The sequence below is a fragment of the Puma concolor genome, chromosome C1 (genome assembly GCF_028749965.1).
Source record: "Puma concolor isolate L17-30 chromosome C1, mPumCon1.1.hap2, whole genome shotgun sequence".
Taxonomy (NCBI): domain Eukaryota; kingdom Metazoa; phylum Chordata; class Mammalia; order Carnivora; family Felidae; genus Puma; species Puma concolor.
The window spans coordinates 175,989,592-176,013,898 of NC_141674.1; the positions used below are offsets into that span (position 1 = coordinate 175,989,592).

A 24,307-nucleotide genomic window follows, 5' to 3' on the forward strand; every position below is an offset into this window, starting at 1 on the left:
ATGAATAACATTATGAACACTTGTGTACAAGTTTCTGTGCAGACATACGTTTTCATTTCTCTTGGGTATATAACTAGGGGTGGAATTGCTGGATCATACGGTAATTTTGTTTAATCTTTTAAGGAACTGCCAAATCAGCTGCACCATTTCACATTCCTACTAGTTATGTCTTGCTTTGTTTTTTTGAATAACACTTATCACCACTTACATATTTATTTGTATACATGTTCGCTGCCTTGAGCAGTAAAGCATTTTCCATTGTGAGCATAGACACTTTATGCAACTTTCACATTCTATGTTTGATACCCCAAAAATGACAAAGTAATACTTGATAAATAAGTGAATTAATTTGAGTATACTTTGTGAGCTAAAATTAGGGTATAGTATGGATCTTTGGATATATCCATGCAGTTTTATTTATTTCTACCACTCCCACACACAAAAAATAATAAAGAGGGGTTAGCAGCAAATGTGATAGAGTGGTCATTCATCCATATTTCTTTTTCTAAATGTAACTGTCTTTTTTAAATTGCATATTCTACTTTTCTGGAAGTATGAAATATTTCAGTTGAAAAATTTGTATAAAAGGAAAGTTTTAAAGGAAAATATAACATGAATAGACTAGATTTCATGTTTATAAAATTTTACTTAAGTGGCAGGTATTTTCCAAATCAAAGGAGGAAAAAGAGCAATTGCTAACACCCAGTCTAAAGAGATGGTAGTGTGTAGGAGGGATGCCTAAAAGTGAACTTAGAGGGGCATCTAGGTGGCTTAGTCAGTTAGACGCCTGACTCTTGATTTCGGCTCATGTTATGATCTCATGATTCCTGAGGTCAAGTCTCATGTTGCACTGTCAATGTGGAACTTGCTTAGGACTCTTTCTCTCCCTCTCTCTCTGCCCCTCCCCCTGCTCTTTCTCTGTCTGTCAAAATAAACAAACATTTTTAAAAAGTGTACTTAGAAAAGAGATAATTAGGTGAAAGAAATGTATTACTTGTTATTTCACTATTATGATATTAATATTCTTGAGAGATTATGCGAAAGAAAGGGAAGTAGTCAGTATAAATCTAGGTAGTGAGGAGCCAAAAATGGAAAGGAAAAGGGAAGAACCTTGAGATTTTTACTTGTTGAGGATATAGGCTTATCTATGAACTTTCTATCAACTACAATCCTTTTAAAAAATATGGGGCACTTGGGCGGTTCAGTTGAGCATTAGGCTCTTGATTTAGGCTCAGGTCATGATCCCAGGGTCATGGGATTGAGCCTTATTTTGGGCTCCACACTAAGCATGGAGCCTGCTTAAGATTCTCTCTCCTTCTGTCCTCACCCCCGCCCCAAAATAATCTTATTCTACATGAAATATTAGACCCATCTTAAGAAAACTGAGGCTCAGAAACGAAGTATGATTTTTCCAAATAGAATGAGACAGCTAATATTTGCATCCCTGTTTCTGTAACTCCAGAGTTCATAGTCATATCACCATACCAAGCTGTCGTCCCAAGAATTGGGGAATTCTGTCTTCAGCAATGTCTATAAAGTACCCAGCTTCTGGCTGCCTACAAGGTTATTCTGCTTGTCAATTTTATCACTGGGGTAGAGATGACTATATCCCTTATGGAAACCAAGAGCCATCAAATCAATCCAAGTAATGTCCCATGCTCTGATCCCAAGTAATATCTTTCCTTCCTCCCTTCCTTCTTTTTTTCTCTTTCTCTTCTGTTTTTCCTGCTATCCTTCCTTCCTTCCTTCCTTCCTTCCTTCCTTCCTTCCTTCCTTCCTTCCTCTCTCCCCATCTCCCTTCTGCCTTTTCTCTTTTTTAGGTTTGTTTAGTGGTTAACAGAAGGAGTCTGGAGTGAGACTGTGCTATGGGCTCAGTGTGTCCCCCTACAAATTCATATGGTATCTTAACCCCCCAGTAACTCAGACTGTGCTGTATTTTGAGATAAGGCCTTTAAAGACATAATTAAGGACCAATGAGATTGAGGTGGGCCCTAATCCAATATGACTGGTGTCCTTATATAAAGAGGAAACATTAGGATATGGATACACACAGAGGAAAGACTTACTACCTATAAGCCCAGAAGAGAGACCTCAAAAGAAACCATTCTTTGTTGACATCTTCATCTTGAACTTCTAGCTTTCAGAGCTGTGAGGAAATAAATTTCTATTGTTTAAGCTACCCAGTCTATGGGATATTGTTTTGGCAGCCCTGGTAAACTAGTACAGATTGTAAAACTTCACATACCAGTTTAGTCACTTACCAATTACGTGAATTTGATAATATATTGATCCCCTCTTTGCTTCTGTGTACTCATCTATAAATTGGGTATTTTACTAGAACCTACTTCACTGGATGTGAGGATTAAATGTAAAGGAGTTAGAATGGTGACTGCTTCAGTAAATTTTAGTTATTATAATTTGTATAAGTAATGTTTGACATCATGTTGGGTGCACTGTAAAAAAACCGAAGCTCAATATTCATGGAGCTTATTCTTCCTTGAGAATGTTACCTCACATTCTATGAAGGTCTAGAAAATAATTGAAAGCATAGCACTAATTTGGAAAGAGATTAGGGAGAAGCTGAGAAACATTTTTGTACTGATTTGGTTAGTATGCAAGCCAAGAATTCCTGGGCTACAAATTAGAAGATGAGCAGTACAGATCTTAAGGTAAAGTGAATATTCTAAGGATCGCAGTCAAGTGGAGCTAGAAATATGTTGGCAATTTGGCTTTGGTGACTGGAAGAGAACTGAAAAGGAATGGCAATGGACATTGATGTGAATGAGAACTTACGGCAGGATTCAAAGAGCGAAAAGCTCACAGAGAATGGAAGACACTAAGAGTAGGCTGGAATTACAGCATTAGATTTCTAGTACATAATTTTGGGAAAGACATGAAACAATATGTAGACAGTTACTGATCTAGTCTACCTTTAGTTCCGGGAATGTACTCTTTCTTGTTATCTTCTGTGATCTGTCATCTTGAAATTAATCTGGAAAAATTTCATATTGTGTAATTGTGTTGTGTATTATCAGCACGGTGCTTATATAATTTAAAGTTCCGAGCTCACATAGTATTGAACTTCTTTTTTAAAGTTTTACTGTTAATTTGCAAGATCAATGCATACTTTGCTATGTCAAAAAGGGAGGAGTTTCATTTTGGCTGCTTCTTTGTGGTGTATCAATGAAAGACAGGACAGACAAACCTGACAACCAGAAAAGAGGAAAAAATAGATTGAAGAATAACTCCAATTTTCTGCTCAGCAGTCGCTAACGTTGTTATCCTCTTGGTGTTTATGACTGCCATCCACTCAATTTGGCTGATCCCTTGGGGGCTACCTTTCTGCCCACTAAAGTTTGGAGCCTTCTTTTATCTTTAATCTATGTGCCTCCTTGGCTCTTTCACATTTTGGGTGAGTTTGCTGCACACTAACACCAAGGATAATGAATGAAGAAATAGAGAATTAAAATAAAACTTATGGTGAGAGAAGGGGAAGATAAAAACCCTTCAGTGATTTTTATAGTTTTCTATTTTCTCTGTATGTTTTGAAGGTCATTTTTTATGAGTAGTATTTTCAATGGAAAATTTCCAAATATTCATAATGACCAGGGTCCAGAAATGTTTTTTTTTTTTAACTATTTTTAATAGGCTTCCAACTCTTGTTCCTGGATGGAGAGTTTCTGAACTTGCATAATCTCAGTAAGAGATTTCAGAGCCAGACTTTTCTCAGGCAAAAAATATTTTTTTAATAAATACATTGTGGGAATGCAAATGTTTGGGTGGCTTCTCAAGAGAGGTCTAAGGCTGTGTGACTGCACATTTGCCACATAATAAATTCTAACAAGTCTGTACAGAGCCTTCTTTATCTCTTTATTAACTACCCCCCCCAACCCCAGGTCCACATTCTTGGAACACTGAGTCATCATTATAAGCATTATTTTGGCATCAGGATTATTTATCTATGAAATAAGGTTAAAATTAGATAAAATGTGATGAGATTCTGGCTATAGGGAATATACACCACATTTGTTTTAAGAAATATTAGAAGTGCACGGTGCCTGGGTGGCTCAGTCGGTTAAGTGTCCGACTTCGGCTTGGGTCATGATCTCACGGCTCATGGGTTCGAGCCCCATGTCAGGGCTATTTGTGCTGACAGCTCAGAGCCTGGAGCCTGCTTCAGATTCTTTGTCTCCCTCTGTGTCTCTGCCCCTCCCCCATTTGTGGTCTGTCTGTCAAAAATAAATAAATGTTTAAAAAGTTAAAAAAAAAATATTAGAAATGCAAAGATATGGCATTTATAAAACATCATTTTAAAATAAAGTCTTATCATTTTTTGAAGTGGTTTCTTATCTATCAGGTCACTGTATCTGGACAATAATGCTATACAGCCAATGGCACAGGTATGCTGAATTTATGTGAGAGATACATGAGTTATTTTCCAACATCACATGGCTAGTAAGTGACAGAAGCAAGACTAGATCCTCAACTTTCCCAAAGGTTCCTTAAAGTAAACAAGACTTATGGGATAGAGACTAAATACAATTCAGGAAAATATTATCCAATATGTCAATTACTTATATCTGTCTGTATTTATTTGCCTTTGAAATATTACCTTTATTGTGAATTGAAGACTATGAGCAGGCAATGTCACCAAAGGAACTACAGTATAAAAACCAGTTTCTCTGGTTGCTAATCCTACAAGTATAATTGATTAACCAATGTAAGAAAATAGCTTAAAAGCAGGCATCTAGGGAGAAAATCTAAATGAAGACTCAGTCTACAATATGAATATGAATCCCAAATAATTCTACAGCTAATTATAATTATATGCTTGAAATAAGGCTCAAATAAAATAGGAGTTTGCTGTTTTCAACTTTGGTCTTTAGCCAAGATTTTTTTTTTTTTTAAGATTTGTATAGGTGTCTTCTATTTCCTCTAAAATTTGGGGAAAAAAGAAAATATGATGCTTTAAAGATTTTTCAGGTACCTTTTTTGCGGTTCCTTTGTGTGACTTGTTCTAATCTATTCATTCAATCTTTGGCTACTAGGTGAATTTTTGTGTCATCTTCCCAAGTATAAGGGACCCCCCTCCCGCCAGTTTTTTTTTTTTTTTTCCTAAGGCTTTGACCTGTGCCCTTCTTGAATGCGGTTAGCTAAGGTTTGGGCCAAAAGCCAACTTCCCATATTTACGGATAGACTGATGCAGAAATATTTACACAATAACAAAATAATCACTAATGGGGTACCTGGGTGGCTCAGTCGGTTAGGTGTCAGTTTCTTTTTATATTTATTATAAAAAATGTCAACAGAAAAGTAATGAAAGATGTATCTACAGAAATTGTTTCTATATGTATTTTGCAATTATTTGATTACAAATATTTTTCATGATACCAATTTAATTTTTTCATTCAGAAATATCTATAGTTCAGTCCTCTTTCAGTATAACTTCTATGATTATAATAAGCTTATAAGTTTTAAGTAACTGGAAATTTTATTTTTTTCCCCATCTCTGCAATGGGAAAAATGTGACATTTTTTATTAATAAAACCGTTTAGAAATTGTCTATTTCATTTATGTTTGATTCTATCTAGAAAAAACATAGTATTATCACTTAGTTTTCATCTAAGTGATATATCTGCACAAATGAAAAGCAAGCATTCTATGGTAGTTAATAGGGGATGGGAGTGGGAAAATTGGGGAAATGTTGTTTAAGTGTACAAATTTGCAACTGGTAGATAAAAAAAAAAATCCTGGATATCTAATGCACAATGTAATAATTATAGACAACAATACTATTTTATAAATTTCAAAAATGTTAACAGGCAACTTAATTGTTCCCACCACAAAAAATAAGTGATAATTTTGTGATGCAATGGAGATGTTAGCTAACATGGTAATAATCACATTGCAGTTTCCAAATATATCAAATCAACATGTTATACACCTTGAACTTACACAAAGTTATATGTCAATTATATCTCAATAAATATTTTTTTGAAAATAAAGTAAGCATTCTGTTTGGTATTGTTAAGATAGTATGAGCCATAGGCAAAATATACTATGACTATGTATTACTAATTATAATAGATTTAATAAATACCTTCATTTAAAGAGGGAGAGTATTATTGAGAGACTGATTCTGACCAACTGATCTTATTAATATTTACAGAATTAAAACGGTCTTCTTAACTGGGGAAGGTAATACATGTTCATTTCTAAGAAATCATAAAACAGGGGCGCCTGGGTGGCTCAGTCGGTTAAGCGTCCAACTTCAGCTGGGGTCACGATCTCGTGGTTCGTGAGTTCCAGCCCCGCGTCTGGCTCTGGGCTGATGGCTCAGAGCCTGGAGCCTGCTTCCGATTCTGTGTCTCCCTCTCTCTCTGACCTTCCTCCCTTCATGCTCTGTCTCTCTCTGTCCCAAAAATAAATAAACGTCAAAAAAAAAAAAAAAAAAAAAAAAAGGAATCATAGAACATAAAGAACAGGAGAAGAAAATCCTAGAATAGCCATCAACCTACACACTCAGAGAAAACAAAACAAAACAAAAAACACTGGTGCATATGATTTCAGATATATGTGAACATGTGTGTATTAGTGTATGTATATGTATGCTAATATTTACGTAAACGTGAATAATCACAGCACATATGTATTTTGGTAACCTCCTTTGTCATTGAACATGAGGATATAGGTATCTCTCTAAAATGACCTATATAACCTCATTTAATAACTGTATAATATTTTATTTTTTATTGTTTTAGAATTTATTTTGCCAATTAGAAAATTAAGTTATCACAAACATTACAAACATCAATGTAATAAATATATTTGAAGTTTAACATTTTAAAATTTCCTTCACTATTCCTTTTTGGTACATTCACAGGCAAGGAATTATTAGGACAAAATCTTGTACATTTTTAAGAATTTGCACGTGTGTAAATTGCCATTCAGGTATATAATTCCAATATACACCTTTTTCAGGGGCTTATAAAAATGTTTATTTCTTTGTCTTTGCCTAAATGGTGTGTATGTGTGAGAGTGTATATGTGTTTCTTTAAACTTTACCAATCACTCATTTGAACTGCAATAAAAAGTGACTGTCTTTGTGGACAGTATGATGTCTATGACCAAATTAGAGAAATATTTTACAAAGTATGAAGATGCAAAGTAAAGATTGGTAATAATAAATATATGCATCTGCTCTGGTATACTATTTTCTTTCAAAATAAATTAAGGGTCTAAAGAGATGAGAGAGCAAACAAATATATTAATGTTATTTCATATGTAGGGTAAGACTGCAAAAAATAAAGTGAAAAGAATGGATGTAAGAGAGGAACAAGATGCCTTTTGAACGTCAATCTGGTTCTTTCTAGTTGTCAACTAGGAAAAAGCTTTAAACATCCATGCAACTCTAGGTTTTTAGCTGCTAAATAAAGGGTTAGAACAGGTTATAATCTGTGTTGATTTTGAATAAAGATAATATGTGGAAAACACACGTAACAGAATGCGTGGCCTTAGTAGGTTTTCCTTAGCAAAATTTCACCCCTGCAAACTCCAGTGTGTACAGAAGTAGCAAATATCTCCAGAGTACAGCCTAAAGTTTGATGAGAGTAAAGAACCAAAGAAATGGCCACATTTGTTTTCAGAATGGTAAATGTGACTTATCCCAATTCAGGCAACGAGGAAAAAAAAAATGGAAGGGGGTTAAATGTGGGGAAAAAAAAAAAGATCTTGTTTATCCTCAATTCAAAGAATCATTGTTTGAATCACTCTTTTCAAGAGAATTCCTGACATCTTCAATATCACCAAACATCATACCTCATCAGCATTCTCATTTATAATCCTTAAACTATTTGAGTTTAGCTTGATACTAAACAAAGTAAGTTAGATTAAGACTTTTCTCTCCACTCTGCCTGCTGTGCACTCGCCTGTGCCCCTCCTAACCATGCCTCACAAAATCGAAGAAATCAAGGACTTTCTGCTCATGACCAGGCGGAAGGGTGCCAAGTTCGCTGGCAGCCACCATTCTGCTTTCTTCATGGACTGTTCTAGATCTCTCCTCCGTCAAGATTAAAAAAAATAATAATAATAAGGATAATGTGAAGTTTAAAGTCCGATGCAGCAGATACCTTTACACTTTGGTCATCACAAAGAGAAGGCAGAGAAACTGAAGCAGTCCCTGCCCCCCATGTTTGGCAGTAAAGGAGCTGAAATGAACCCGGCACACTGATTTGAACTGTATTAAAATTTTAAAAATTCTAAAAAAAAAAAAAGAAAGAAAAGAAGAGAAAAGAAAAAGACTCTTCTCTCGAAAAGAAAATTGCAAAATAAGGTGAAAAAACACAGTATGTCAAATCATGTCACACTATGATGAACATCAGAGTTGAGCTATATACTCAGTATTAGATGATTAGTACTCTTAATAATGTAAGAGTTGTAAACTGGAAAGGGTAATATCTGGGAAACACATCCTAGATAAAGTGAAATATCAAAAACCTGTGAAGTCTTGGGAAGAAAACTTGAGACATTAGGATAAAGAGCAAGCAAAATGTACAAGAAATGTTATACATTAAAGTTTAATGAAAGGAAAACTCATATAATAAATTTTATTTAAAGGAAAGAATATACCCTTAATGAAAACATGAAATAAATGTAAGGGACAGGATCAAATAATGGCAGGTTCAGATTGCCTTAGATTTTGAAGCACAGTGTGACCCAACGAAACAATATATTATCATATATAAAAATTATCAAGCATTATTACATGTATCCTCCATACTTCATGTCATAACATCACAAATGTTTACCAAACACGCACAAAATATAAAACATGAAACTAAGAAGTCCTCCTAACATGTACACTTGGAAGTTTTTATGGAGTCAGTTTAAGTGTATTCTGGAATATCAGAAAACCCAGAAGCTTCCAGATAATATTTTAAAATGAAAGCTGTCTATGATATGTAGTACCATTGGAAGTGGAGTTTGGGAGAAGTGGCCCGATTTGTGAGGAAATTAAAAAGTAAATTCAAGATAATTTGTTGATTAAAATTACATGGAAAGTTAGGAGAGAGAAGAATCAAGGACAATTATAGTTTCTGAGTTAACAAAAAGTCAGTGGATGGTTCCAGGTAATGAGTTAAAAAGAAAAAGAACCTGTTGCCTTAGGAAGGTGATGAATTCAGTCTGAGGCACTTTGAGTTTGAAGTTTCTGTAAGACATTCATTGGAGCCATGAAATAAGAAGCCTAATATGTACATGTGGTGCTCAGGACGGACATCTCTGCCAGAGGTGAGAATCAGGGGCACCCTGGTGGTTCAGTCAGTTAAGTGTCCAACTCTTGGTTTCGGCTCAGGTCATGATCTCACAGATTCGTGAGTTCAAGCCCCGCATTGGGCTCTGTGCTGATAGCATGGAGCCTCCTTGGGATTCTCTCTCTCCCTTGCTTTCTGCCCCTGCCCCACTCACGCTGTCTCTGTCTCTCTCAAAATAAATAAATAGGGGCGCCTGGGTGGCTCAGTCGGTTAAGCGTCCGACTCCAGCTCAGGTCACGATCTCGCGGTCCGCGAGTTCAAGCCCCGCGTCCGGCTCTGGGCTGATGGCTCAGAGCCTGGAGCCTGCTTCCGATTCTGTGTCTCCCTCTCTCTCTGCCCCTCCCCTGTTCATGCTGTGTCTCTCTCTGTCTCAAAAATAAATAAACGTTAAAAAAAATTAAAAAAAAAATAAACTTAAAAAAAAGAAATGTGAAAATCAAAGTATAAATGATAATTTCTTCTGTGTAGTGGATGAAACAGTTTTAACACATACTTGTATAGCACTTGCTAAGGAGCGGACATTCTTCCTTTTACAAACTTAAATTTCATGTAATCTGTGACTCTATGAGGGGAGTATGAGGATTAGAAAGGAATACCCTAGAACTAAACTCCAAAGAATGAGAATGAGGAAAAAGGTCTGAGAAGATGACTAAGAAATGGCCAGGGAAGCAGGAGGAAACCTGGGAAGCTATAGTGATATGGATGCTAAGGGAGGCACTTCAAGAAAGTGTTGCAGGTTGACAATGTCTGAAGCACAGAGGGTTCAAAGGAAGGCATGGTGGTTAGTGTCAATGACATTGTCAGTACCCTTGCAGAATGACAAAAGATTTGATATAGTTGTGTGGGCAGGTGAGCTGTCGAAGGAACTGGAATAGAGGCTGTGAACACAGCAAGTTAGGGTATCATTTCATGAATGTATCCGGAAAAATAAGAAAAGTAAAGGGAAACTTCTCTTGAGGGTATAGTTTTATACGTTTCTGCCATTAGAGAGAGGGAGAAAAAACTAAAGCAGAAAAAAAAAATGAATAGAGGATCCTATAACATGAATAGAAGATCCTGGGCAACAGATGAAGAGGGTCTAAATTTAGACCTGAAGAAAAGAGTATATTCCATTAAAATGAGAGGTGGGGGCACCTGGGTGTCTCAGTCAGTTAAGCATCTGACTTTGGCTCAGGTCATGATCTCCCAGCAGTTCGTGAGTTCAAGCCCCGCATCACGGTGTCTAATGACAGCACTGAGTGGCTTCAGGTCCTATCTCCTTCTCTCTCTGCCCCTACCCTGTTTGTGCTCTTTCTCTGTCTCAAAAATAATAAATAAATATTTGTTTCAAAATGAGAAGTATTCTTTTGGGGGGGTTGGGGAGGTATGATACATTTTCAGATGTGTGAGTGTATGTACATGTATGTATTTTGTGAAGGAGTCGTTGAAGAGCAAATAGAAAGTAGATGTTGTTGCTGTGATTCAGTTTTCTAGGTGAATAAGAGGTTGAGATTGTTCAAAATGTCAAGTAGTGGATTTTTAAAAATGTGAGAGTTTGACATCTTCTCTAGACAAAATAAAAGGAGGTATTGGAAATTTCTTGTTAAAGGATTTCTGGACCTCTGGGATCCAAAATTATAAATTCATAATAATTGGCCTGTGAAAATCAGTGCTTCTTCTCTCTAGATATCAAAAATAAACTTTTGAAGGATCCAGAGTTGGATTTTATCAATTGGACAGAGATAAAAGACCACAAGGGCAAGACTTTGAGGAGTGTTGGCAAGAGGAAACATGTAAGTGGTTTGCTATTTAATCATCCGCAAATAATTTTTCCTATGTGTACATTCTTTCTTCAAAAAATGTAGATGATATGTTATGCTAGCAATATCACATACTTGGAAGTTTAAATATATGAAAATGGCTAAATGCACACTCATGTTTATTTTAGTATAAAAATGTTACATTTTTAATGTAGATATGCAATGTTATGATAATTATCAGATATGGTGACACATCCATCTATCAGATGTAATATTACACAAAGTTAAATTGGTAATGTTAATGACTAGAAGCTAAAGTGGGGGAATAATCATGATAATATGAATTTTAAAAGCTGAATACAAAAAATATATGTCTATTTTAAGATCAGCTAAAATTGATGTTCATGCAGAAAAATATGTTTTAAAAAGGGAAACTATATTAGGCTAGTGAGAATATGGATATCTTTTTGTCATTTTTTTAACTTTTTAAATTGTTTCAGTTTTCTTGTTTGTTTTCATATTGAACAACCATTTGTAACCACTTTTTATCGATGTTAGTAAGCTGAAAATGTTCAAAATCTAGATCTCAGGGAAAGATAGCCTATGTCTACTCCAGGAATATATTTATAAATAATAAGCTTCATTACTCCACTTTAATCGTAGTGATTCCATTTCCCCTATGGTGATTGGTTTAATTATTTCTATATGATAAGTTTCTGACCAATGATATGAGAAAGAAAGTATGCTATTTTCCCAGGGTTCGAGATTATGTACTTTTGAAAAAGATTCTTGCTTTAAATGGAGCCACATGGAAAAGGCCACATGGTGTGTCTGTCCGTTTGTCTTTATGTGATGCTTGTGACTGAAGCAATCATCTTATAATATTGAGACCTACCTGAGATAAAGACTACCTGCTATAAATGATAGAAATAAAATGGCAGGGGAACCTGGATTTGTGTTGAATTAACTGGTCTTGAAGCATATTACCTCTGTGCTTTGTACAGTAAGATAATATAATGAAATAAGTAGCCTCATTATCTAAGCTAGTTGGCTGTGGTTTTGTCCTACACCCAGCCAAATGTAACCTGAGAGTTATTTTGCTTTTATTGCTTTCACAAATTGCTTATTAACCAATTTTTTTCAACTGTTTTGATAAAGGATGCTTGGGGGAGCAGTCAGCGCCCCTACAAGAGTCAAATTTTTAGATTATGTTTTAGAAATATACCCAGGGTAAAGATAAAATATGGAAAACAATGAAGCAAAACATTCTGACCTGATAAGTAAATTAATATTAGAAACACAGGGTGATTCAAAAATAAAACAACAACAAAACACATCCTGAAATAACTGCAGACTATTGACTTTATTCGTGTTTACTTAAAGACTGGCAGTCCACTAGGGAAACATCTACTAGATCTGGCTCCTGTTACAGGAAGTCATATTTCCGGAGACTTGTGTAATGTGAAATTCCCTAATGTTAGTTAATAGGTCACATCATAACACTTATCTGTGTTTTAGATTGTGACAATCTCATTGATAAAAAACTTTGTTACTCTCTTTTACATTCAGAAGCAGTTGTCACATATGAGTTTATAAAGCTGGAGAGTTTCTTCTAAGAATAATACATTAAAAGCTGTTCACTGTGTGAGCCTAACTGCTTGTCATGTATAATGTAAGAAAAAAGTAAAGACAATCCCATAGAAAGGAAACGGTGACAGTAGGGAGAAAGAGCGAATATCTTCATGTTATAACCCAAAAATAAAAACTGAAGTGGAGAGCATGATGATACAATTATATACTATTAGAGATAAAAGAAACCATAGGGATAGGTATTTTTAAGGAGAAAACTGAATCCCACAAACAGACCCCGCCAAAGTCTTACATTTGCAAATTGGCAGAACTTCAATTCAAACATGGGAATTGCGAACATTCAAGGAAAAGGCAACTGGTGCAAGAAAGACCCACTGTTCTTGCAAATATCTTCCTCTTTTTTCCCCTAAAGTGGATTTCAGGTTATTTACAATCTCTAGAAACTAACATTTCATCAAGTTCTAACTAGGGGATTTTTATTCTCTGTTTTGGACCTATGTCCTATAAGTAAAATAAGTCAAGAAGAAACTCATCAATTAAAACAATTTAAAATCTTTAAAAATTTTTCTATGTTTATATATTTAAAGAGGAAAAATAATCTCCCTTTAAATAATACTAAGAAATACTAATTCTTATTGCTAGTTAAGAGAGAACAGAGAGCTGGGAAATTGAGAAGGAATATTGAGAAGTGATGGGCAGGGAGAGAGGAGAATAAAGAGATAATTAGAAGTTATGAGTCGGGAAAATGTAAATATGTATAAATATTTCTAAAAATCTGTAAGTCAAGTCTGAAGAAAATATGATATAAATCTTCAAATACTAAAAATATAATGAGCAAAGAGAAATCACGTAGAAACTCATAATAGAGGAAATAATGCCAAAGATTGTTTGTTATATATTTACCCATGATTACCAAAAGTCTTTTAGAACAATATGCGTGGAATTATATTGTCTAGATTTTACAGTTAAATTTGTAAGACTTTTTTTTTTTTTTTTTTTGCTGTTCAGAAGTAGATGTCATTCATTTCTTTGAGTTTATCTTTCCTTATCAGAGTAACTCTGCTTCCCATACTAAGTTTATTTAAAAGCAAAGCGTTTCACAACATACTGTATTCATGTCTTTTCTTTAGCAGGAGGAGGGAGACAAAAGTTGGTATTCTATATCAAACCAAAATGGAGGTTTCTGAGAATTCAGTTCTGCTTAACTACTGAAGCCAATAGCTTCAAATAGAAGGAAATAGAAAAGATACAAATGAATACAATAAATACAGCTGTAAGGAGAAAGAACTGAATATATTAACTGTGTTTTTTTTCTATTATTATCAACATCCATATTTAAAAACAGAACACTATTGGAAGATCTACAGTTGCTTCTATTTTTCCTACTTTTTATATTTGCTTTTCTAGGTACCCATTATAGAGCAAGATAGGAAAATGGTATTGCAGGACCATTGCTTCTCTATATAACTATCTATCTATTTATCTATCAACATATCTATCATCTATTATCTTTTGGTTATACAAATACTGTATTAATTCTAATGAATCTATTAACTCACATTGAATGTAACATCTATGATCAGAGGGTATATGTACTTTGGAAAGACACAGAAAAATGGTTGAGACCCTCCTAATAGCGTTCAAATTAAAACTTTGATTCATAGCTAATGCAATTCAGATTGATATTACCTTTTTTTTATTTCAAGAGTCAATAACTAAAGTCTGGTCAAGTTTTCTAATTTCCCCTCAGAGTCTCCCGTCATCACAGATTTTGTCTCTGCTTAGATAAATATATTAGAAACTTCTCAATTTTCTGCTTCTACTTATCTTAGTTTATATGAGAAAAGGACAGCAAAATGTTAGCCTATGTATAGTGTGGGGGGGCCCCAAGCAGACTGCCTCAGGATGGGCCACTTTGGCATAATGATTATTCTGAGCTGAAGGCAATCAACACCTTACGAGCTCAAGAGAAATTTTGGGATAACCTGGTGGTTCAGTCGGTTGAGCGTCCAACTTCACCTCAGGTCATGATCTTGCGGTTTGTGAGTTCAAGTCCCACAGTGGGCTCTGTGCTGACAGCTTAGAGCCTGGAGCCTGCTTCGGATTCTGTGTCTCCTTCTCTCTCTGCCCATCTCCCACTTGTACTCTGTCTCTCAAAAATAAATAAATAAATGTAAAAAAAATTTAAAAAAGAGAGAAATTTTTATTTTCTTTCCCAGAATAAGGGTTACTAGCAGAGATGAATTTTATGTTGAGTGACCTCAAGATTTGTATGGCAAGGCAAACATCTAATTACCAAACATCCGTTCTTCTTATTGCTCTGTGAAGTGCATTCCTTTCCTCTGAAGTCTCAGACTCCCTAGTTCAGGATGACATATATACCTCATTTTGCCTGACTGTCTTTGGAATTTTCATGTCTATATGGATTCCCCATACATACAATATTAAATTTTATTTTCTCCATTAATCTGTCTCACATCAATTTGATTCTTAGTCCAGCTAGAAGGATCTTTGAAGAGGAGGAAGCAGGTAACTTTCTTTCTGACTGGAAAAGTATTATGGTTCCAAATATTAGCTAAAAGTTTTGTTTAATCTCTATTTATTTATGTTGAGAGAAAGAGTGCTCACAATCAGGGGAAGGGCAGAGAGGGAGGAAGACAGAGGACCCGATGAAGCAGGATCTGTACTGTCAACACCCAGCCCAATGCAGGGCTCCATCTCATGGACCAAACCGTGAGATCATGACCTGAACCAAAATCAAGAGTAGGATGCTTAACAGACTGAGCTACCCAGGAGCCCCTATGAGCTAAAGATTTTATCCTGAAGTACAGTAAACATGGTGAACCAATAATGATCAGTTTTCTCACTCAGTGAGAGTAATTGCTGGTGAAATAAGTCCTCATATGGAAAAATCCTGGAATTTATGCTTGTGCTCTAATGAAAACTATCTGGAGGTGTCTGAGCTTAGTTCCAGATTGAAACTGCAGCTGTTCGTGACTGTACCCATATGTTTAGATGACATCCTGAGTTCAACTTCTCTGAATCACCACTGTAAAGGAACAGGGAAACCCCAGGGAGCTGAGTCATGGACTTCCAGGAACCATTAGCATGTTGATCTTCAGCTACTTCAATTTAGACTATAAAATGTCAAACCCATAAGAGAATGAGAACTGTAGGCCCAGAGAATGAAAGGCAATTGGTGCCACTTTTTTTTTTTTTTTCTCATAGGATCCAATAAATAGTTCTCTGTTTTTCTTGGTTCCTCCTCAATGAATGCTCATTATTTTACATTTTTATAAAAACCAGTTAGTTTGTCCAAATTGTCATTTCTTTTTCTCCCATCCAAATTCAGTCTAATACATACTCATATAATCAGGAATCCGATAACTTCTTCTTGTTAAATGCCCTACTCAATTCCTTTGATTGTAATTTTCTGAGAATAGAGAACAGAGTTTTGATTTTTTTGTAAGCTACTTTAAATATTAATAATTAAATTAATTTATACATTATTGAACTGTATGGCATTGCATACTTTTTGTATCATGCAAAGGACCTAATATATAAAAAGCATATTGAGTTAATACTCAGCTTTGAAGATATTAAAAATTGAATCTGCTTATTCAAGTATAATGATAGAACTGAAAGATATCTAAAAATGATTTAATCTCTCCCTTGGCTTTTCAAAAAGATCTTTTCTCAAAGATTTCTTTTTCGTTGGATAACTTTATGGCTTATCTCACACGAAAAACTTTATAAAGAGGAGCTCCTGGCTGTCTCAGTTGGTAGAGCACGAGACTCTTGATATCAGGGTTGTGAGTTCAAACTCCACGTTGGGTGTAGAGATTATTTAAAAATAAAAATCTTCAAAAAAAACTTTACAAAGATAACTTCTTTATCTAGCCTTCTCTAGGACATATTATTACTTGATACTCTTTTTGATCCTAACTCTATATTCTGTTTTCTTTAGATATTTAATCACATCTCAGGTATGTCCTTCATGGTGAGATATAAGCTACTGAGATCTGAGGGAAATTAGACTCCTTTCTAAAATACAAATACACACATGCACAGATATTTTTTATGCACATTTCTGGGCATCTGTGGATGCCCACTCACTCTGTTTAATTGAGGCGTCCAGTACCTACTACAAGGAGAGACCGTCACTTGTATGTCTCTGGTTTCTGAATATGGAGATGATGATATGGAATGCAGATAAGTGGTAGTGGGGAGAGTAATGTTGATATAACAATGAAATGGCAAACAATGGTATTTCAAGGACTTTTTACTTTTTAAAGGGCTTTAATTAATGCATGCAAACTTAAAATGGCTTTAAATGAACTGACCATATATAGAAAAAATTTTAAAAAAGAAATCTCTTGCCATGTGAATTGTGGCTAATTTAAGTTCTCCTGGATTAAACATCTTTCTTTAGTTGATACATTCATCAGCAATTCCTTAAGAGAAAACATACACAGCATACACAAAAAGGTTAATCCTGGGAAGACTAAAATAGGAATAAAATTATGGGCACTAAAAAAAAGGTTTAGGTGTTTCTAAGATAAATTGCTTATCTCACAATTTTTTGAGAAAGCACTTTAACATCAGGATGTGGATGCACAAGAATTTCTTTGTTGTGTACCTGTTTCCTATCCTCATGGACTGAACAACTATGCTAAAAGAGATTAAAACCACAGAACTCCAATAAGATATATAGAAATCTGAATAATGTACCCACTTTCACCTGATTATAAGACCAAATTCTAATGCTAAATATAAATTTTGTCTACAGCATTTATCATTTGGGATTATGTTTGCCTCAACTGGTATAAATAATTGAGCTTTGAGGTATTTCAAGCATCTTAATTAATATACATGTAATTGGAGTCCTGGAAAGAAAGGAATGTGCCTAAGAAGGCAAATGGCATCAGATGGAAATGTGGATCTATACAAAGGAATGAAGATGCCAGAGCATGTAACTACATGGGCAAATATAAAAGATTTTTTTTAACATTTAAATCTCTTTAAAAGATAATTAGCTCATCAATTTGACAAATGTATCCTACTAATATAAGATGTTAATAAAACGAGTTTGGAGCATATGGCTAGTCTTTTTAGCTTCATAAATTTTCTGTAAATCTAAATGTATTTAAGTAAAAAGTTTATTTTAAAAAGATGACTAATTGAAACCAGAATAAATTTATAACATGTAAGGAAGCAAAGTATATGGCAACAATAGCACAAAGGCCAGGGAAGGAAAAGTAGAAGTACACTGTTTGAAGTTTCTTGTACTATTAGAGAAATGGCTTAACATCTCTTGAAAGTAGAATGGGATGAGTCAAAGATGTATACTCTCAGCCCCCAAACAACCACTAAAATAACAACGAAGGATAGCAAATAAACCAACAAAAGCAATAAAATATTATCATACATAATACTGAATTCAAAAGACCCCAAGTAAGTAAAAAAGAAAACAAAAATAGATAGGACCGATAGAACAACAGCTAAGTGAGAGACATGAATCCAAACCTATCAATGATCACATCAAATATAAATGCTCTAAGCACTCTAATTTAAAGGCAAATATTTCCCGATTGAGTAAAGCATCAAGACCAAATTATATATTGCCTAAAAGTCCATTTTATTTATGAACAAACAAGTGAAAAATGAAAAGATGTTAATATAGACTGATAAAAGAACAGAGAATGTACAAACCACTAATATCAAGAAATGAAGGTTTCACATTATTACAGATTCTAGTATAAGGAAATAGTCGTATGCGTATAAATTTGACAACTTAGATAATTGGACCAATTTCTTGAAAGACAAACTACCAAAGTTCACTCAAGAAGAAATGAATAATCTGAATAGCTTATAATTATTTTTTATTGAATTTTGTAATTACAAACCTTTCCACAAAGAAAATTTCAGTCCCAGATGGTTTCACTGATGAATGCCACCAAACATTTAAAGAAGACATGATACAAATTTTACATTAACTACTCCAGAAAATTTAACAGAAGGTAAGGAGTACTTGCCAATTCAATCTGTAAGGCCTGAATTACCCTGATACCAAAACCAAAAACGACAATATGAATAAAAAACATTAGCCTCCAGGACAGCAATATCAGGTAAAAATAGGTTCCAGTTTGCATCAGGCAACAAAACAGGAAGATCCTGTTTTCAGTTTTTAAAATTTAGGTATCCAATATTATAATATTTGTACTTTCATTCTATTGAGAAAATATAAAAGGTATATTATCATGAATCTAGAATTCTTCACACTGAATTCTTTTTTTTAATGTGAAATTTATTGTCAAATTGGTTTCCATACACTGAACTCTTTTTAATAGTTTTCTGTTTTTATTTTTTATTGTGGTAAAGTAGATATACCATGAAATTTGCTATTTTAACCATTTTTTTAACATCTAATTTTGAGAGAGAGAGAGAGAGAGAGAACGAACAACTGGGGAGGGACAGAGAGAGAGAGAGAGAGAGGGAGGGAGAGAATCTCAAGCAGGTTCTATGCTGTCAACACAGAGCCCGACATGCTCAAGCTCATGAACCATGAGATCATGACCTGAGGTGAAATTAAGAGTTGGAGGCTTAACTGACTGAGCCACGCAGGTGCCCCTGCTATTTTAACCATTTTTAAGTGTACAACTCAGTAGCATTAATTACATTCACAGTGTTGTACAATCATTTCTGCTATCAACTGCTGAAATTTCTCATCACTCCAAACAGAAACTCTGTATGCATTAATCAGTAACTCACCATTTATCCCTTCCTCTAGATGCTGGTAAACTCTAATCTACTCCCTGGTTCTATGAATTTGTCTATTCTGGATATACACATGGAACTATATGCTATATGTTCTTCTGTGTCTGGTTTGTTTCACTTTAGCATGCTTTCAAGGTCCATTCTTGTAGTATGAATCAGAAATTCATTCATTTTACATTCATGCATATTTGAAAATAGTTGGCACAAAAAAGAGCAAGAGTAGGCATATAATATTTTAATATAATCATTTTGATTCATTTTGTAAGATAATTTGAAGTTTCCTAAATGGATTTTAAAAATATCAAAAGTTTGCAACAAACACTATTATTCTGAAGGCTCATCCCATTACTAAAGTTTACTCCATTTTTAAGTCTTGTAAAGTAAAGAACGAGGTGATGCTTAGAGATGGGATATTATGGGATTTGAGGTGAGGATAGACATTGATATGAATCATGAAGAGGAGAGATAAACTGAGGTTGGCAGCAGAGTGGTGGCGGCACTGAGGGTGTGGTACAGTTGAAGGATGCCAGTGGTAAATTATGCTTGGTAATAAAAACACTACATTTTATTAGTGCCATATTGATTGATAGTTTCACATTTCTGATGTTGAAATAGTCTAATCAACAACACATAATATTTATTCAGTCTACAGAGAATGCTACTATGCTATTATTACATTTTGATTAGGGAATTCCTTGCAGTAAGTCCATGTCACCTCAGGGAACTGTGGTCCACCAGACAGAACAATTGGAATAGAAATACTGCATCACTGGCACTTCTACTACGGATCACGGTGTCCTTTTACTCTTTTGTTTTTAAAATAAATTTAAAATGTGTTTGTTCCAACTAAGAGAGAACATAGGATCCCAAAGGAAGTCCTGAAGAGAGATGAACATAGCAAATTTGACATGGATCCAGTGCTTTTTGTTATTGGTTCTGGAAAGAAGAAATGTGGCAATGACTAGGTCATCCTTAGCCTTTTGGTAGTTGAATCCTAAGCTTTGGTTCTACATGACACCCGCCACTTGGAGAAGAAGTGAAGACAAGGAAAAAAGAGTAGTGGGAAGACTGGGCTCCTGGCAATGATACATCACACCAAGAAACCAGTCATGGAGGATTTCAGAGACCTACTAGAGAAGGAACCTTCTGGAATATCTTGCAACATTTCTTCATTTTGATGAAATTTAATATTCAGAAACAAGGACTTTAATAGTCACTCAATTTCTTGAATTCAGATATCTCCAAGGCACAAACAAAAAATAATAGCTTTGGTATATTTCTATAAAAGGTATAATACATTTAAGAATATTTTTTGTTTTTAGGGGCTCTTGGATGTCTCAGTGGGTTAACTGTCCAACTCTTGATTTGCGCTCAGGTCCCAATCTCACGGTTTGTGACTTTGAGCCCCATATCAGGCTCTGTGCTGACAGTGGGGAGACTGCTTAGAGTTCTCTCTCTCTCTCTCTCTCTCTCTCTCTCTCTCTCTCTCCCCCCCCCCCCGACCCTCTCCCACTCTCTCTCTCTCTTTCTCTCAAAATAAGTAAATAGACTTTAACAACAACAACAAAAGAACATTTTTGTTTTTAAAAAGACAAATGTGTAAATTAATTTCCCAAGTTAAATGTTTTAGATGGAAAACAAAAACAGGAGGGTGCTAGAGTCAGGCTTTACTGAAATAGGTGAATTATAGTACAGTTCTTAAATCATGTCTACATAGCAAAAATAAATTGTTGATATAATTAACTTATTTTAACCAATATTATCATTCAACTTATTTATGTATACTAATAAATAAGGTATTTTTTAAAAATCCTATTCTAAGTACTTCCCTTCCCTTTTCATATTGTTTCTCCTGCCCTTTATTCTTTTATTTTGCAAAGATTTTTACTTTGCACTTTTTTTCCTGCTAATTAGGTAGTGATCTGAGTTGAAATGTGTCTTAAAAGTTTGTGACACTGAATTTAAACCAACAATTTCTAAAGAATATATAGCATTTACTATTTGGTCAGTTGCTAGGTATTCTGAGAATAAGTAAAAGCCTTTTGAACTTGGCCTTTTCTTCCAGTAGTTACTCATCTTGTCCAATTATCTTTTGAATTTGAATAATATAGATAAAATAATGGTCAGGAAATTAATTCTCAAGAGAAGAGTAACTTAATATTATAAAAAGTATAGTTTAATAACATAATTTCCCACTTCATAGATTATTTTATTTTTAAATTTAGCAAAAATGTTTATGATTTTAGTCATAATAGTTGTATGATCAACAAGCAAGTGAAGCCTAGAGTTACAATCAGACCAGCAAGCACCAACTGATGGCATAATCCATTTGAACAGGAGCCACATTTTGATCTAGTCTATTGAATGTAAAACAAATACTTAAAGGTATCAGAGCATACCTTTAAAAAAACAAAAACAAAACAAAACTTGTGCCATTCAGCAAACCTAATGGAAAGAGGAACCAAACAATAATATGTATGTCATTAAAGTTCTCCAACAACATTCTTTAATTTTTTAATTAAAAAAAAAATTTTTAATGTTTTTATTTAATTTTGGAGAGAGAGAGAGAGAGAGAGAGAGAGACAGGGCACGAGCGGGGAGGGGCAGAGAGAGAGGGAGACACAGAAAGCAGGCTCCAGGCTCTGAGCTGTCAGCACAGAGCCCAACGCAGAGCTAGAACCTGTGAACTGCAAGATCATGACTTGAGCCAGTCTGGATGCTTAACCGATTAAGCCACCCAGGTGCCCTTCTCCAAGTATTTTAAAGTTTTGCTTTTACATCTATAATGTTAATTACTTGTATTTACATTAATATTTAACCCCTTTGATCCCTATGAATATCTTATATAATTTTATTAACCCATAGGCTCTGAATTAAATTGCATACTCCAATACATTTTCAAAGACAGTATTCATTTTTTAGTTTAAAGATTAGAGGAGATACAGATAAAATGTCTTGAAATAATCATGCACTAGAATGATGAATTAAAAACAATCTAAAACTGTTTTAGGAAAGGATTTTCTTAGGTTTAAAAACTTTGCAGTATCTCAAAATTGACATGTTTCCCTTCTGATGTAAATACTATGCCTTTATACATAAAATATGACTCTCTGGGCTGTAGATTTCCTGCTTGGGTTCTGCCCTCTGTGTTTATCACACAATTTACAAAGTCATTTTGTGACTAATTTCCAGAGCACTGAGTCACACTGTGGCTGTTGCTTATCTTTTCTTTTTTTCCTACATGGCACTGTTTGGCCTTCATTTTTTGGTATTACTTACACAAATGAGCTTTTTCCACAGTTAAATAACTTTGTCTCATTATAGTTCGGTAGTTGTGTACTTTTATATTATGTGCTTTTATTGGCTACCAGAAGCAAATTTTAATGTTTCATAACCAACATGAACATGATAGTACATCATGTAGGTATGTGATCTATTGCTTTAATTAACATCATTGTACTACAAATAGTGAAATGATATATATTCTTATTTAAGTATCTTAGAATGTGAGTTTTATTCTTCGAAGGCTTGTAAAGTATTTCCTTAGAGAGATTAGTTAATACAGGCATAAAATATTTAATTTAGTTTACAAGAATTCTAATGTTTATGCTTCATTTTAACTACCAACAATTAAAGGTAATGGAAGAAGGTTCTTTAAACATAAGGCTGCCAGGGAGTCTCTCAATCATATTTCTTTATATGTTAATATATGCTATTTAAAAGTAAACGAAATCTTCAGAAAATTCCAATTAAACACACAATTAGTAACAAATTGCTACCACAAGCTAAGAATTACAAAAAAGACTACATCTCACCAACTTCTTACAAAAATGTTCAAGGTCTTCAAGCATAAATATATACTGCATATATATTTGCATTAGAACTAAATGCAAAGTGCTGAGAACTTAATTTTGCACTGAAATATGAGTTTACTTTGTTTACAGAGAAGAGTCAATTTTCTTTATAGGGTTACAGACAATGGTCCTCCCCTACCAGCCTTTACCTCTCAGTACCCTGTTTTTCTCCCAAGAAAAAATAAAGGTTATTTCTCATGGGCTAGAAAGTATATTGCCAAGTACTCACGAGTCAAATCTCTGAAGAAAGTTCTTGGAAAGATTTTTTTCAAAGCGGAGTTGAGGTTATTTTGTTTTCCCTTCCAGGCACTGAAGAGAAGATTTATCTTTTCTACTTCTTTTAAACAGATCAAGAAACTGGGGAGTGGAGAATAGTGAAAGAAATGTAATCTGATCCTACTAGCAGTGAAGGGCGAGGTAAGAATTTGATGATTATGTAGCCCAAAGTCGCTCCTGTCTATTGGAGCAAAGAGGGAGCCCCAGAGCTGGTTTCAGAGATCACAGGCTGTTGGGAATAGCCAGGCTTCCTGTTTAGGTCACTCCAATAGTATTTAGGCTAATTTCGCCAAACACTTTGAAAGGCTTTTCTATTATGGACAAAATAAAGGAAACAGAATTCAGAATTACTGTTCTTGAAGAACTATATCTTTCACTTTCCAGGATTCTTTTTATAATCAGTTAAAAAAAGAAAAAAACACTTTTACCTTCAGAGCTATATATTTTTACAATATATATTTACTATTACATTGTTACTTAATAAAATGACCTCTTTTTCCAGTTTGTTTTTTTCTTCAAATTATTTTATCCATATTATCGGTATACTTAAGAAAACAATCTGAGGGCTTCTGAAGTTTCCTAGGATTAGAGAATTATCTATTGCAGAATGATGGGCTGTGAACCCTGAACCTCAGCTCTTTGCTAGTTTTGCAACTTTGGTCAATTATTTAAACTCTGAGCATCCATTTCTTTTTCCCTAACATAATAATAATAAAGGTTTTTAAGTTTGATATATGTAGTAAATGGGTTAATACATATA

General features: G+C 34.4%; 1 protein-coding gene across 1 annotated transcript in view; it reads right to left on the minus strand.

The window, feature by feature from the left end:
- TFPI (tissue factor pathway inhibitor) overlaps nt 1-23,754 on the minus strand; it is a 71,150-nt gene extending 47,396 nt beyond the window's left edge. Inside the window, exon 1 of the mRNA XM_025912765.2 lies at nt 23,501-23,754. The gene's annotated coding sequence lies outside the window, so the exon portion shown is untranslated. The remainder of the gene's footprint in view (nt 1-23,500) is intronic.
- Between the last annotated feature and the right edge of the window lie 553 nt (nt 23,755-24,307).